The sequence below is a fragment of the Canis aureus genome, chromosome 20 (assembly GCF_053574225.1).
Source record: "Canis aureus isolate CA01 chromosome 20, VMU_Caureus_v.1.0, whole genome shotgun sequence".
Lineage (NCBI taxonomy): Eukaryota > Metazoa > Chordata > Mammalia > Carnivora > Canidae > Canis > Canis aureus.
Genome location: NC_135630.1, coordinates 57,331,110 through 57,345,254, shown reverse-complemented (window position 1 = coordinate 57,345,254; position 14,145 = coordinate 57,331,110). Strand labels below are relative to the sequence as shown.

Genomic DNA, 14,145 nt, shown 5'->3' with positions numbered 1-14,145 from the left:
AAAAAAAAAAAAAGACACTTTCTTATATCAGTTGCTAGCATTTTCAGCGCTGAAGGAACAAGTCAGGTTCTCTTGGTTCCTCAATAAAAAAAAAAAAAAAAACAATAAAAATAGATATTCGGGCAAAGTAGAGGGCAAAAAGGTCAAGGTTGACTTTACTCCTGCTTCAAGTCTGAGCGGCTGTCCACTAAAATGAACTCTTCTTTTGAGAAATAAACAAACAAATAAATAAATAAATAAAATAATGGTTCATCCTAACGCTGGCCTTGAGGCCTTAAATGAGAATGCCCTAGGATGACTCAGGAAAAACCAGACGAGACAAAGTTTAACTCCATTTTATTTTCCACTCTTAGTATTTTTCAAATTATACAACATGCAGGCCGCCAGAGTATCCATACATCTTCATTGTAGAACCTAGAGGAGAACCAAACTTTTCCACGGGCCAGGGGAGGGTTACTTCCAGACCTTCTGTTACACGTACTATATATTACAGCATCATTACTTGGTATAAATGCCCGTCTTCCCCCTTAAATCACCAAAACAAGTGTGTCCACAAAATTTTTAATGAAAGCTACTGTACAGATACATCAAGCCCAGAGAACACACATCTGCAGTGCACATTACGTACTTTACAAACTAGACACGTATAACCCCACAGGATGCCCCAGTCCCCTTCCATCCGCACACGATGAAGTCTTTAGAACGGGTACCCAGATGTAAATGTGTAAGCAAGCTTCCTGGAGCAGCGCTTCCTTGGGCAGTTCCCTGGCCCTCATTTGATACTTTTAGAAAGGCGAAACTGTTAGTATTAAATGAAACCACATTAGACTATATGATGTTTCCTTTAGCTCGCTGAGGGTGAGACAATGAAGTGAAATCCTCCCCCTTCTGGTGAAAAACTTCCCCAGCATGACATCTAGCTAGACTCTAAATGTCTTCTGCCCTGCTAAAAAAAAAAAAAAAAAAAAAAAAAAAAAAAAAAACGCTTCAAAGAGGGGGACTGTTAAGACTTTTATTTGTTTTTAGTTATTCCTCTAGGAAACGAGAACCAATAATTCCCCATGAGTCTTGGTGATGGCTTGGTCTGGCCTTGGACAGAAATAGCACTTCTTCATGTCAAGTCAGGGCATCAAAAAGTCACTAGGTGCTACATTCTAGACAAACATGTTTATTTCTTCATTTATCCCAATATTTCTATGAATTCTAATTCTTGCAATCACATGATACTATTTCCTTTAAGTGTTACCCCACGCTTCACCTCCCTACTACCTGCCCTTCAAACAAGCAAACTGTACAGCATTTGAAGAGGTGATGCATTTGTACAGAAGGCTCTAGTAATCGACCAAAACACATTTGGCATTAATATAGTTTAGTCTCCAACCATAAATCTTTTTTAGGTTTTAAAAGCACTTTATGAATTGATAATACAGTCAATGAAGGAATATACTACGTTATAAAAATGCAATTGGTTAAGTTGAATCCAACCATAAGTCTTGATATCCCAAACAGTATTTCTCTAATTTAACAATCCACCATCCTGCAGGTAGAGATTATCTGTATAAACCATCTGGCTATTCCCTTACAGCATCAAAAAGTAAACTTTCAAGAAGTAGCAGGATACAAAATTCTTCACAGAGGAAAAACACACGCACTCATTCTCTCTCTTCCTAGCTAAAAGGAGCACACAACCAAATACGTGATCATAGGCTCAGCCATTCTGAAGTGTGGTTTTTATATTCAGAGTACAAATGAAAAGGAGTCATAATTTTTTTAAAAATGAAAATTGCATAAATGTGGCTTTTTAAAAAATGGCCTACAGAGGATATGGTCGTGATATCGGTTTATCACATAAAGTAATATTTAGGGATCCCCTGGAATGTGCTGTGTAATCCATCCCAATAATCTGCCCACTTTTTAGTCACAGTGTAGGAAAGTCAGCTTAGAGGTCCTATAAAGACTGCAGCTAGGTGAACTGACTGGCTGATCAGCAAGTAGCAAAATCATCTTTAAGAGACCTCGAAGCCAACTTTCTCTGTGAATAAAAGTAGTGTGAATTTTAGGAATCCCTTGTGGAGATCAAGAAACAAGGAGCCACAAGTGAAGCACGTAGCTCTTTTTGACACACCAAAGGGTCAGGCAGTTCTTCAGAAACAGAACAGGGGAAAAAAAAAAAAACAGAACAGGGGTGCCCAGGGGAAAGTTACTTTGGAAAGAATTTAAGACAATCAAGTAACAAGCAAAGAATTATTGACCTTGGTTCAATCTCCACATGAATACAGTTGCGTAACAGACAACAGTGGTGTGACAACTATTAATTGGCGATCCTCCCCAAGACCAACGTCGCAGCTTCTAAAGTCAGAGCCAATATTAACAGCAAGATTATAATCTATGGCATATGTTATTACCTGATAAAGTTTGCAAAACCTGCCCTACCAGGACCCTTCTACAGGGCGGCAGGTAGCCACCGAGCAGCTCTATCGGGCAAGTGCTGGCAACATGAGAAAAATCAAAAGAATGTTTAAGGTGTAAATGAATGCGGAAAACCGTCATCTTTGTGAAATAAATACTTCAGTAGCATTTGTCGCCTCCTTGCTCCTCTCAAAAAGCAAAACACATATAAACAAAGTGCAACATTTAACAAATAAATTAAGTCAAAGCAGCCTTGCTGTGTTAGGGGAATCTTATGCAAGAGAAGTTTGGGATTCGCAGTCCTCAGTGCTTTACACATGCACGTGCACACACACGCACACACGCTGGCTCGCTCGCTCTACAACTCACACGGTGAAGAGAAAGCTCGAGGTGTCCCCGGCTGACGTTTCGTTCAGTGGTGACAGCAGCAGGGACGGCGCCAGCTCCCGGGTCCTGGGCAGGCGCAGCGACAGGACGGGCCTGGCGGTCGCCCACTGACCCTCCGCCGCGTCGAGGCTGGTAGCAGCGCACGAGACCAGCTTAACTGAATCCGAGTCAGCTTCCCCGAGGACTCCACTGCTTGGAAATCAATCCTTTTTAAAATCCGCAACTGGAAGTTAAGAGTTGACTCAGCTTTAAATTCGTGTGTTGAAGACACCAGTAGTTAAATGTTAAAAAAAAAAAAAATTAAAAAAAAAAATCCATCCATACCGATTTCTTCTAATTCGGCCTAAGACGAGGAAATCTATCTGATGCTAGAGAGAGAACTCAAACATTCAGCAACGAAGGGTTAAAACAACTTACTCATAGGCACAAACCGGGGTCCCTCCCTCCGTCCCCCGGCCCAGGGCTTCCTTTTCCAACTGCTGGAGGGATCCTGGACTTCACCGCAGCACCCCTCAAGGCTGCAGATGGTGCCCTACAGGAGGCCCCCCAGGGCAAGCGCGGGGCCAGGGAGGGGGGCGCAGGGGGCCGCCCCCGGCCACTCATCCAGCTTGGCAGGCGGTCTACACTTCGGAAGGACGGACGGACGTTCACACGGGGCTGGCGGGCGCGGGGCACCGAGGTTCAGGAGCAAGCAGCTCGGGCGAACTTGATGACTCTTTGCATCTACGTGGATGGGTTCGAACGGACAAACTCTACATTGCTACTGTCAGATTAACAGGTGCCCTACTACAGGGTGGATTTTACAGATCCAAAGATGTGACCGGGGTATTCGAAATGCTTCTTTGGGGTTGGTTTTTTTTTTTTTTTTTTTTTTCCGGAAAAGTGTTCAGAATGAAAATTTTGAAACCTTATAGCAGCATTTTTGTTCCCTAAAAAATATAAAGTAACATGTGTTGTTTTTTGCTTTTTTTTTTTTTTTTTTTTTACAGGAAACCAGACAGTTGCAGCAGAGCATGATCCCCCGTCTCCGCGGCACCCGAGGGTGGGCGTTGGCCGGGACAGCACACCACCCAGAAAGGAGGCTCCAGGGACCGCCCAGAGACCACCCAACGGCCGAGTCCCTGGTGCTGGCTCCCAGGAGTAAGCGGGTTCCTTCCGTAATCGTCCGCGTCAGATTTCTCAGGAGGAAGAAAGTCCAAGCACACGTCTGTACACACACAGATTCTACACAGCTCAAATATCTGAAACTGGTGTACTGCAGATGGCTGGGTAAGCAAGTGTAAAAGAAAATGGAAACTGTGTAGGAGGGGAAAAAAAATAAAGGAATTGGTGATTAATGTAGTCCTTGACATGCTACGTGGAGAGCCGTACCTGTGGAGAGAGAACACAGGAGTTAGAGCCCACGGTGGAAATTCACTCCTCGGGGAGGTGTTTTGATATGTGGAATAACTGGAGTAATATTTAGATAAATATGCTGGGATATCAGAGCTGCCCAACAGAAATACCACGTGAGCCACACATTTCATTTTTTTTTTTTTTAGATTTTTAAGTGGTCACGTTACAAAGTGGGAAGAAGCAAGTTAATTTTAATAATATATTTTATTTAACCCAATAAATTCAATATACTGTCATTTCAACATGCGATCCATATTCCATACTGAGAAGTCTTCGTTACAGCAGCGCTGTGCAGGCACCTTAGTCTTTTTTCCACAGTGCTGGCCGTGTGTGCACACTTATACCTTCGGCACAGCTCCACTTGGACTGGGCCGCCTTCCAAGGGCTCCGCGGCCACACGCGGCGAGTGGCTGGCGTCCTAGACGGTGCGGCCTCCGCTTGCTGCTGTCGCCCTGGCGAGTCTCCTCCAGAAGGCCGCGCCTATGGACGCTGCTGGTTTCCTCACTCCCGAGGGGTACTCGGGCACTTGCACGTGCCAGGGATTGAGGCACGTCAGACACGGTCCCTCACCCCGGACCCGAAGTTGCACCTCCTTGGGCAGATGAAGTTACTCGAGGGCAATCCCTTTGGCTTCACTCCGCTTCCCACCGGAGCTCCATTCCGTCATGCTCAGGTCTCCAGGACAGAAGTCTGGGCGAGTCCTGGCTCAGAGGTCAGCCCCGAGTGGCCTCTGTCGCCTTCGGACCAACTCCAGGAACAGCCCCTCTCAGGAAGGAACCGAAAGGTCCAGCTTCCCCCACCAGCGGGAAGCCCTGGCCAGTCTGTGGTCTTCCTACAGGTTCGGTGCAGAGCCCGCCGGGCGGGTGGGGCGCGGCGGGGGCAACAGCAGGATGTAGAGCCCCATCCTCGGGGAACGTGGCAAATGCCCGGCACGGAAATACGACACACGCTAAGAGAAACCCAAGTGCCCGTCGGATTTTAAAAGGAGCTGCACGACCTGACGCACCGTGCCGTCATCCCAGATCCCCGTTCAGGGCTCAGCTGTGGCAGACACCCCCACCTGATTCCCGCTCCGATGCTCCCCCCAAGGTTTTTCTCTTCTCTCTCCCGATCCCTGTGTTATAGTATCGTAAGCAGCCTCACGTATTTTAGATAAATAGAAGGATGTACATTATAGATAAATAGAAAAATTCAGGGTGTAGAAAGGGTTTAGAAAAGTAGGTAAGAGCAAAGTGGGTGGGGGGAGAAGAGGAAAAGAAGAACCAAAACTGTGTAGGAAGAAAGAGGCAATACACCTCCTCCCTGAGGCAAACAAATACCCCGACAGCTCACTTGGTAGTTACCATCTCTCGCTCCAAGGCCGTAAGTGTTCACAGGTATGAAGCTGCTCGATTAAAAAATGGCTTCAGTCACATTATATGGTTAATATTCATGCCAGTTTTAGAGGTCAAAGGGAGATTTGTCTATGGGAAGAGCATCTTTTTTTTTTAATTAATTAATTTATTTTTAAAGACTTTATTTATTTATTCATGAAAGACACACACGGAGAAGCAGAGACCCAGGCAGAGGGAGCAGCAGGCTCCACGCGGGGAGCCCGACGTGGGACTCGATCCCGGGACCCCGGGGTCATACCCTGGGCTGACGGCGGCGCTAAACCGCTGAGCCACCCGGGCCGCCCTAAAAAAAAAAATTTTACTTAAATTCAATTTGCCAACGTATGGTGTAACACCCAGTGCTCATGCCGTCAGGCGCCCCCTCAGTGCCCGGCCCCCCGGCCCCCCTCTGCAGCCCTTCGTTGGTTCCCCAGAGTCAGGACCCTCTCGCAGTTGGTCTCCCGCTCTCATTTTTCCCACTTGGTCTGGGAAGAGCAGGTTTCATGTGCAGCCTTTCTGGTGAGATCCTGTGCTTATGATTAGGACAAGAAATGAAAGCTCTCAGAGCCTGCTCCTAGTGGTCCTCTAAATTCATTTTGAGCTGAAACCCAGTCAGCGGGGGGGATGCTTTCCAAACACCACCGTTCGGATCCCCATTCGCGCCCCCCCCCCCAGCTTCCTCTCCCAAGCCCGCGGCCTCAGGATCAGCTGCGGGTCACCGGGTCGGAGGAGGTCCTCGGGGTGCCCGCAGCCGGGGAGGTGCCTCGAGCAGACCCCCTCCGCGGGGCGGCTCAGCTGCGCCCGAAGCCCGTGAAGTCAGATCTCGGCCGGCCACCTTCCGGTCGCGTCTCCGGCCATCCCCGGCCATCCCCGGCCATCTCAGGCCATCTCCCGCCACCATCTCCCGGCCATCTCCGGCCATCCCCGGCCATCCCCGGCCATCTCAGGCCATCTCCCGGCCATCCCCTGGCCATCCCCTGGCCATCTCCCGGCCATCCCCGGCCATCCTGGGCCATCCCCGGCCATCCCCTGGCCATCCCCGGCCATCCCCGGCCATCCCCCGGCCATCCCCCAGCCATCTCTGGCCGTCCCCGGCCATCTCCGGCCAATCCTGGCCATCTCCCACCATCTCCGGGCCATCTCCCGGCCATCTCCAGGCCATCTCCAGCCATCCCCCAGCCATCCCCCGGCCATCTCCGGGCCATCTCCGGGCCATCCCCGGCCATCTCCGGCCATCTCCGGGCCATCCCCGGCCATCTCCCAGCCATCCCCGGCCATCTCCGGCCATCTCCGGGCCATCCCCCAGCCATCCCCCGGCCATCTCCGGGCCATCTCCGGGCCATCTCCGGGCCATCTCCCAGCCATCCCCGGCCATCTCCGGGCCATCCCCCAGCCATCCCCCGGCCATCTCCGGGCCATCCCCGGCCATCTCCGGCCATCTCCAGGCCATCCCCGGCCATCTCCTGGCCACCCCCAGCCATCCCCCGGCCGTCCACGTGCAAGATGCGGCCCGTCCCGGGAACCGCAGGGAAGGAGGAGGAAGCCACCGAGCAGACCCCGCCTGCTTAGTCGCCTCCAGCAGGAGGACGCAAGGAGGCCACCAACACGGGCCCTTTGTTCTAAGGAGGCGGTTCTTCGTCGTGAGCACAGATCTCTACAGCCCTGTGCCAGCGCGGTCCCTCCAGCAGGCCTAAGGAAGGAGCCAACCGGGAGGCCCCGTCCGCCCCCCAGCTGGGTGAAAGCGCATCTCCTCGATAAATTCAGGAGGGAGAACGGATAGGTCAACGCGTTACTCCTGGAGAAACCGCCTCTGAGGGTTCTGAGCACAGAGCCAACCCCGGGAGCTGGCAAAGCCTGAGACCATTGAAAACCCAGGTCTGGGGACGCCCGGGAGGCTCAGTGGCTGAGCGCCTGCCTCCGGCCCAGGGCGTGGCCCGGGGTCCCGGGATCGAGTCCCACATCGGGCTCCCTCCCTGCATGGAGCCTGCTTCTCCCTCTGCCTGGGTCTCTGCCTCTCTCTGTGTCTCTCAGGAATAAATACATAAAATCTTTTAAAAAAGAAAACCCAGTTCTGTTGATGACCTTAGATGGCTCAGAGTCGTTACACACCTAAAAGCACGGTCGTGGCCTGAGTGACCTGCTAGGAGGCTGTCCCTGGGCCTCTGCCAAACTGGAGATGGCACTCCAGAGTGACAACGTGTGACCAGACTCAGAAGGGAATAAAATCGCCTTTCTTTATAAGGAGTGAGAAATTAGCTGAATAAAGAGGCTAATTATCCAAGAGACTTGCAAGTATTTAGAGATGTTCCCCCCCAAACTTCGGATTTTGTAATTGCCTGCAAGTGGGTTTATGCTTAATCCAAACAGTACAGTTTTATCTTTTCTTTTGCCTTCCTACGATTCAATGCCCACGTTGTAGGAATTGCCAGTTGCTCCTTACGTATCACTGCTGAAGAGAAGCGAATCTACCTCAGGCGCGTTGGTGCAACCGCTGCCCTTCCAGGTCATGATCGCTTCCTTTGAACTCATAATGCTGGTTTCCGAGTCCCGTGCCACAGTGTCCACCTGCCCTGGGCCCCGCTTTGCCTATGCGTTTTAGGCCTGTCCCCACAACCACCGTAACATCGGCTAATGCTGTGCGACCCTGATTACGGCCACACGCTCTCCTAGGACCTTCCACTCTCCTTTCACATCTCTCATTCAATCCTCAGAGCAAGCCTGTGACAAAGAAGGTGCCCGGGTGGCTCGGTTGGTTGAGCACCCGACTTAGGCTCAGGTCATGATCCTGGAGACTCGGGATCGAGTCCCACGTCAGCCTCCCTGCATGGAGCCTGCGTCTTCCTCTGCCTGTGGCTCTGCCTCTCTCTCTCCCTGTGTCTCTCATGAATAAATAAATAAAATCTTCTAAAAACAAAAAAAATAAATAAATAAAAGAACACACTGCAGCTGAGAGAATGCACAGGTATGAGAATCCAGAGTCACCCATTAAGCAAAATATTAAACCGATTTGCCAAACTGCAAAGTGATGCCATTTTGCTAAGTGTTTGTCTTAGAAAATATCACATTTCATTAAACATGGCATTTATGTTAGCAGTAGTGATATTTAAAATTTTTGTTTCAATTTATACCAATTATATAAAACATATCAAGACATACACCCAGGAATATAAAAGCTCTTTGGTGTCGATACTTTTTAAGATTATAAAAGGTTGTAGGGCCAGAAACTTCAGGAATGGCTGCACAGTGGATCAGAGGTCATGGTCCAGGATCCACCAAAGACACGCTGTGTGATCTCAACAGTTCACCTGGCCTCTGTAGAAGGCAGGATGACGTAATGTCACCACGGGCCAACACTGCGTGCCCGCTCTGTGCCAGGCACCTGCCTAAGTGCTCTGTATTAATGCACTTAATCCTCACAGCCACCCTGTACGTAGGAGCAGTCACTGGGCACATTTTCGAAGGACGGGGAGGCAGAGAGAGATGAAGTAGCTCGCCTAGTAGTGGCCAAGCTGTGATTCAACCCCAGGCAGCCTCGTTCCAAAGCCCAAACCCACAATCACCAGCTACTCAGCCTGCCTGTGGCAAAGAGTCCCCTTGCAACGAGGCAATTCACATTCTTGTGACTTAATCATTAATTACTAGGATTTTCCAACAGTAATAGCAGTTGAACGGCCCAGTGGCACGGATGTAGACCACGTGTGTGGCTTAGGGATCCCATGTGACCTGCTCTAAAGGAGGCTTCCTGACTTCACTACTTCAGAGGGTCAAATTTATTATTATTATTTTTTTAATATTTTATTTATTTATGACAGATAGAGAGAGAGAGAGGCAGAGACACAGGCAGAGGGAGAAGCAGGCTCCATGCACCGGGAGCCCAATGTGGGATTCGATCCCGGGTCTCCAGGATCACGCCCTGGGCCAAAGGCAGGCGCCAAACCACTGCGCCACCCAGGGATCCCGAGAGGGTCAAATTTAAAAGCAATTTCTTGCCCACCCTCCAGGTGGGGTTGAACCCATTTCTGCTGTGGGCACAAGTCAACTCATCTATTTTAGGTATATATGATATTTTTTATTTGTAATTAAGTGGGCATCAAAACCAGGAGAATGGTCACAGTGAACCCCACCAACGATGCAAGATGGTTTGGATCCAGGTGTTCGGGACAGAGAGAAGAGTAATAAGAAGGAAAGATAGAGATTTTAAAAAGCAAACAGAGTATAAACGAGGAAGTGACAGTGTGGGAAGCTTAGCCTGAGCCTAAGGACAACCTAAAGCCTGAACTCTCAGGGGTCTTGTTGCTCTAGTAGTCAAGAGTGAGAATGAAAACTCCATTCTGGGGATCCCCGGGTGGCTCAGTGGTTGAGCTCCTGCCTTCAGCCCAGGTGTGATCCTGGGGTCCCGGGATCGAGTCCCACATGGGGCTCCCCACAGGGAGCCTGCTTCTCCCTCTGCCTGTGTCTATGCCTCTCTCTGTGTGTCTCTCATGAATAAATAAGTAAAATCTTAAAAAAAAAAAAAGAATTTAAAGACATTATTTTACTAACAACTAACAGATACATTCACAATAAAGGTCTTAAAGGAGTGAAATCTGAAGAACACAGGTCCATCCCACGGGACTATCACTGATCCTGCGAGTGTCACAAACCAGAGATACGGACATCGTAACAGAGTACAGTCTGCTTTGATGGCTCTTCGTAGTTACATCCACCCACGCGACCCCGCTCTAAGTTGCAGACATGCTTCTCCAGGGCTGTTTTCTTTATGCCTCAAAACATGAAATCAGACACAGAATCGCTTCTTCTCTAAGAGGCCAAATGAGTTCCTATTAGCTTTACCACTGTGATTTTACCAAATATTTTATCACAGTTTATCAAAATTTTAAGATTCTATTTATTTATTTGAGACAGAGAGAGAGACAGAGAAAGGAGCAGAGGGAGAGGGACAAGCAGACTCCGTGCTGAGCGCAGAGCCTGACATGGGGCTCAACTCCGTGACCCTGAGATTATGACCTGAGCTCGAAACCAAGAGTTGGACGCCCAACCAAATGAGCCACCCAGGTGTCCCCAAAACGTTATAGGGTATGATTTCTAGATTTAACATATGTGGTTTTTTAATAAAAGTATAGTCCTCAAAATATCAGTCTTTATCTACATCAACAAAGTAAGAGGCATCCTGGGGCTTGCCTGCATTTCATAGTATTCTCAATTTTATATTTTTCTTTGCACAAAAATCTGAAGCATTAACATGTGCATATTCTAGGGGCGCCTGGTGGCTCAGCTGCTTAAGCATCTGACTCTTGATTTCACCCCAAGTCATGACCTCAGGGTTCTGAGATGGAACCCCGTGTGGGACTCTGGGCTCAGCAGGGGCTCTGCTGCTCTCTCTCCCTCCCCCTCACCGCCATTCTCTCTCTCTAATAAATATATCTTCAATTTAAAAAGTGCATAGTCTAGATTGTCTTGCTGACTACCTTGCAACCAAGTATTCCCATGCAACTTCAGCCCCACACACACTTAATGCTATGACCAAGGGGACACTCCTCCTTGCAACTTAAGCATCCTCCCACTAAAGCTGGACTCAACAGGACAATGATGTGTCCCACCTGCAAGAAGACAAAGTGGCCTGAAGGTGTGCAGTGATTCTGCAGTGGGCTTTTCTTTTCTTCTTTTTTAAAGATTTTACTTTTAGGGACGCCTGGGTGGCTCAGTGGTTGAGCATCTGTGTTCCGCTCAGGGCATGACCCGGGATGGGGGTCCTGGGATCGAGTCCTGCATCGGGCTCCCTGCATGGGGCCTGCTTCTCCCTCTGCCTGTGTCTCCGCCTCTTTCTGTGTGTCTCTCATGAATAAATAAATAAAATCTTAAAAAAAAAAAAGGTTTATTCTTAAGTAATCTCTACACCCAGCATGGGGCTCAAATTTATGACCCCAAGATCAAGACTCACATGCTCTACCGACTGAGCCAGCAGGCGGCCGTCTACAGTGGCTGTAACACAGAACGGGGCGGGGGGGGGGGGAGCCACATCAGGACACACGGAGGAAACACAGGCAAGCCCCACAACGCCAGACTCCACTAGCCGCAACGCATACCAGAGGCATATCGCACCCAGCTCTTTATTTTCAGAGAAAAGCCATCTTTCATTAACTTCTGTTAAGGCTGGTGATTTGATTTTGGTTTATGGTTCATTTCAATCTAACTTCTAAATTCGTTTTGACTTGCTAGTTGTGTAAGATCCCGAAGTATGTGCTATTGTAGATTTGCGAATACCTAATCATAATAAAATGAATTGAGGAGTATGAGAGCTTTATCCCCTAAAGTACCCTATTCACTCTTCGTAGCCGAGAAATCCTGGTCCAAACACAGGGGAGCCAAGAGCCGGGGCCTCAAGGCCTGGGAGCCGCAGCCCGGCCGCCGTGGTGCCCCGCCGGCGCCCTCTGGTGGGCCCTGGGCGGCCGCAGCGCTGCGGGGACGGGAAGCCCAGGCCGCAGACCGGCCTCACCAGGTATTTCCATGTCCTCTCATGAAATGTGGGGCCTGAAAAGCCCTCGAGTGTGCTCTGCGCCTTATCTCCTCTCCAGCCTGCAATCCGTGTCCCTGCCTCCCTCGGCGCCAACCTGCTTCCTGCAGGACAGGGGACCCATCCACCCCCCGGCCGCCGCCGGCCCTTCCTACTCTGCGTCCCATCACCTCCGATGGCGCTCTGGGCCGATCGCAGCTCCTCCGGGGCACCCAGTACTCCCATCTCCGACACGATCGAGCTCCCCACGAGGCTCAAGGGGAGCTCCCGCTCCGACTCCCACCCACCCCACCCTTTCCATGGGGGTCCAGCACAGGGTGGCCTTTCCCAGTGTGAACCAGGTCCCACCACTCCCAGGCCGGAGCCCCCAGTGCCCCCCACGCCCAGACTGCACTCTCCTCCCTCCCCAACTGCCCTGATTATGAAGGTCTCTGTTCTCTGGGCTCCGGCCCTATCAGCCCTCCTATGGTCCCCCAAATACACCCGCCATCCGCACCTTCCAGCCAGCGTCCGTGCCGCTCTTCCCCAGTCACTGCGCCGCTGGTACTCATCACCACCCAGTGCTCAGCTCGGATGCCACCCCCCCTTCTAAATGTTGTCCCGTCTCCATCTCATTCACCTGCTGTTTTTTCAGAAGCACACCACTAGCTGAAGTTCCCTTGCTTATTTGTGGTCCTTCTTCCCCACAAGACAACGACCACCCGTAAGAACAGAGCCTTCTTCGCCTCATCTGGTGTTAAATGATACAGAGCAGCCTCCCCATGCCTGACCCCATTTTGCAGATGACGAAACTGGGGTTGAAGAAATCCAGCGACGTGCCCAACGTCACACAGCAGTAAGCCAAGCTGGGCCTGGAACCCACTTCCCTATCCCACGTCCGTACTTTGCTGCGCTGCACGGCTCCGCGTCCGGCTCTGTGGTTTGAAAAAGATGCTCCCCTCCCCGTGGCAGCCCCCCGGGATTTGAACTGGCTGAGCTAGAAGCCCGCGGTTTCCGGAGTTCTGATTTCCACATGTTAGCACCTTCAGTCACTGTGAAAATTGAGCATGAACCAAAATACTCATTGTGACTCGAGTCCTTGAGACCTAAAACAAAGCGGAAAGCAACCCCAAAGACATCCAGGTGCTGCCCAGGTATGAATATGCTGCTCTGGCTTCAACAAGAGGGCTGGGAAGGGGCAGCTGAGATCATTCCTGCCCAGGATGGACACTTCAGAACAAGCATCCCGAAGATCAACAAGGATCATCTCAAAAGGGGTTGACCCCAACTAAGCAACGAATCCACATTTTCAATGGTTTTTTTAAATGATTTTGCATTTTCTCACTTCCAACCACAATCTCCCACTTCATTGGCTACTATCCATTTTTTTTAACCTCCCCAAACAAATGTCCGGTCTTTTTCTTTAAAATAGTCAACATCCTTCTTCATAACCTTTAGATGAAGGGATCCCTGGGGGGCTCAGCGGTTGAGCATCTGCCTTCGGCCCAGGGCATGACCCCAGGGTCCTGGGATCGAGTCCCACGTCGGGCTTCCCGCATGGAGCCTGCTTCTCCCTCTGCCTGTGTCTCTGCCTCTCTCTCTGTCTCTCATGAATAAATAAGTAAACTCTTAAAAAAAAAAAAAAACCTTTAGATGAATAAATGATAATATCTTTAAAACACCTTATATCTGGTCATAGCATCACATAGGATGCTTAGTCATGGGCCTTCCCTGCTCAGTGGTTAGAATGCGGGACTAGAAAGGGACTAGAAACTATTTTGCAGCAACTAGGAGTGAAAGGAGACCAGAAGCCAACATTCGCCAACCACCTACTGTGTGCGAGTAGCGCCGCTCTACACGGCAGGGACGTTTTGACGGAGCATCTGTGATCTGCCAAGCCGGACCTCAGTTAGTCTTCCTTTCAAAACCAATGACCCGGGGAAAGGATTCTCCCCATTTCGCAGACATAGGAGGCGACTCTGAGGGTGAGTAACTCGAAGAGTAGGAGACCCAACCCCCGACCCAGGTCTCCCACCCAGAGCAGGCCGGTGGCCGGGTAACTGGGAAGGGGCCCTGTTGGAGTTGCCA

At 50.1% G+C, this 14,145-nt stretch overlaps 1 protein-coding gene across 1 annotated transcript in view; it reads right to left on the bottom strand.

Annotated features, from left to right (window-relative positions):
* Positions 1 to 319: 319 nt before the first annotated feature.
* The window catches only part of KIF5C (kinesin family member 5C), a 148,968-nt gene continuing 135,142 nt past the window's right edge, over positions 320 to 14,145 (bottom strand). Inside the window, exon 26 of the mRNA XM_077861652.1 lies at positions 320 to 4,167. The gene's annotated coding sequence lies outside the window, so the exon portion shown is untranslated. The remainder of the gene's footprint in view (positions 4,168 to 14,145) is intronic.